This window comes from Myotis daubentonii, chromosome 6 (assembly GCF_963259705.1).
Source record: "Myotis daubentonii chromosome 6, mMyoDau2.1, whole genome shotgun sequence".
Lineage (NCBI taxonomy): Eukaryota > Metazoa > Chordata > Mammalia > Chiroptera > Vespertilionidae > Myotis > Myotis daubentonii.
This window is the reverse complement of record NC_081845.1, coordinates 58,046,836-58,049,355: the sequence shown is the minus strand read 5'-3', so window position 1 is coordinate 58,049,355 and position 2,520 is coordinate 58,046,836. Positions and strand designations below refer to the sequence as shown.

The window sequence follows — 2,520 nt, the reverse complement described above, 5'->3', positions numbered from 1 at the left end:
TCCATGGGGACCTATCAATGGGAGCTAAAGGCTAGCAGAGCACTAAAATAGGCTTTAGAGCAGCGGTTCTCAACCTGTGGGTCGCCAACCTGTGGGTCGCCAACCTGTGGGTTTGGGGGTCGAACGACCCTTTCACAGGGGTCGCCTAAGACCACCAGAAAACACATATATAATTACATATTGTTTTTGTGATTAATCACTATGCTTTAATTATGTTCAATTTGCAACAATGAAAATACATCCTGCATATCAGATATTTACATGACGATTCATAACAGTAGCAAAATTACAGTTATGAAGTAGCAACGAAAATAATTTTATGGTTGGGGGGGTCACCACAACATGAGGAACTGAATTAAAGGGTCGTGGCATTAGGAAGGTTGAGAACCACTGCTTTAGAGATTCACTAAATTCACTAGTAAATTCAATGGTGGGAATTATTTTAGGCACTCACAGTAGTTCAAGAGGGAGAAATTTGGGAATAGACTGGATCTGAAGCAAGCAAAGCCTAGAGTTATTCAATTTATATTAATGAAGTAAAAGATGATTCCTTACAGAGATCATCAGCTCCTCAGATCTTACTTTGCAGGAAGCTGCCATCTTTACTTTTAAACAAAGCTAATTAGGTGTAGCTGAATGGATGTAAGAATTACACTAAACTTCATGTGGCATATCTATTGGGCACATTATATATGCAGGCCCTCTGATAGGTATTGCACAGAATTTTATAAACTCAATTTATCATCCATTACGGGGAATAAGATAGAGCAGCAATTTTCAGCATTTTTCATCTCATGGCACACATAAACTAATTACTAAAATTCTGTGGCACACCCACACCAAGTATTTTTGCCAATCTGACAAAAAAAAAATAGGTATAATTTTGATTTATTCATACCGGACAACTATTGTTGTGTTGGCTGCTGTCATTTTTTATTTTGCAATCTAAGGGAAAGTAGGTCAGTGGCCCTAACTAAACAGTCAGATACTGCATGTTTTAAAAATTCTTGCAGCAGGAGAAGTGGGAGTCGGTTATGGGGGTGGGGGGGGGGCGCTCCCACGAAGCTGCGATGCCGCGGGACCGCATCAGTGACGTGAACTCGCTGGAGCAGGCGGGAGATCTCAAGGCTTTCCAGAGGAAGCTTACTGAATATATTCTTTGTTTGCAGCCTGCCACTGACTGGACGCTGGAGAACGCCTCTTAGAGTGGTATCTGTCTGTACAGCTACTGGTGCCTGGAACTGGTTAATAGATCCCGAGACACAACAGGTGTCTTTCCTCACGTCCTTATGGAACCACCCATTTCCCACCATTAGTTGCCTCACTCTAATAGGCTTGTTCTTCGCTAGAATACACAAGAAAGAAGTTGCTCCATCCATTATAGCCGTGAGATGTCGAACTATGTTAGCAGAGTCCAGCATGCCCTGTGATGACACAGGAAAACTGATGCTGAAACCGAGGCCTCATGTTCTGCAGTCACTGTAGCGGGACCCAACGCAGCCTTTCTTCAGGGAAGCGGCGCAGCAGAGGCCGGCAGGAGTCCCTGCGCAGTTGGATGTGGACGGTCAGAGCAACAGCCGCCAAGACGTGAGCAATATTTACGCAGATAGCTTGGCGGTGGCGACTCACATGGTCAGTGCTGGTACCGCGGGCTATTTGCGTATCAGTATTAGTGACACTTTAGGACTTCAGATCCTGCAGAGATTGTTGCAGATGAAGTATGTGTGTATGTTACTAAGTTAAACATAGGAACAGAAACTCATCCAGCTTTTATCATGTATTTTTGCAAACTACTGTAAATAGCAAATCAATGCCAGTGTCAAAGAGGAAAGCGTTATGTGGACTTGGTTCTCCTGCACCAGTACTTCAGGAACATGAGCTTGCCATCTCCAGGGCTTTTTAAAACCTACTGTTAAGTGTAGCGGTGCCTTTCGTTCCTACACTCCTCTCATTTAATCATAATGCAGGAAACCATCGGGTTGGGTCGGGACTGAGGAAAACTCATCTTCATTATGTTGTAAGAAATCATAGATGTTTGGAGAAACAATTTTTGTTAAACCCGAGAGTGAATTTCAGCCACTATTGGGGAGATATTTCCCTATTCATTGTTTTCATTTAATGCTAAATTTACTTTATATTTTAAAATTAATTTTAAGAACATTCCAGAGGCTTCTAAAAATTCCAGTTTAGTTATAAATTTTGTATTGTCTGGGAATTTGAAAGCTATTGTTTTAGATAATTGGATTTTATGCTGTGATCAACGTGCCATTGCACTAGTATTGTACAGTGTACTTGATCATCCACTCCATCACAAGGAGAACTGGGGGGGGGGGGGGAGTCACAAATGACAGTCTGCAATTCTCACTGTTCAGAGAGTGTTACTGACATACTGTGTTTGCATATTGGCCACAGGTACTATAATAACTTAAAATTAAACTATTGGGATTGCTGTAAATATTTTAAAGAACTGGAGGTGACTTTTACCAGTTTATTAGAAGATTTTGAGAAGTTTTAAATAAT

General features: G+C 41.5%; 1 pseudogene; it reads left to right on the top strand.

Moving 5' to 3' along the window:
• The first annotated feature begins 1,070 nt into the window (after window positions 1-1,070).
• Window positions 1,071-1,907, top strand: LOC132237583 (nuclear envelope phosphatase-regulatory subunit 1-like; annotated as a pseudogene).
• Window positions 1,908-2,520: the final 613 nt, after the last annotated feature.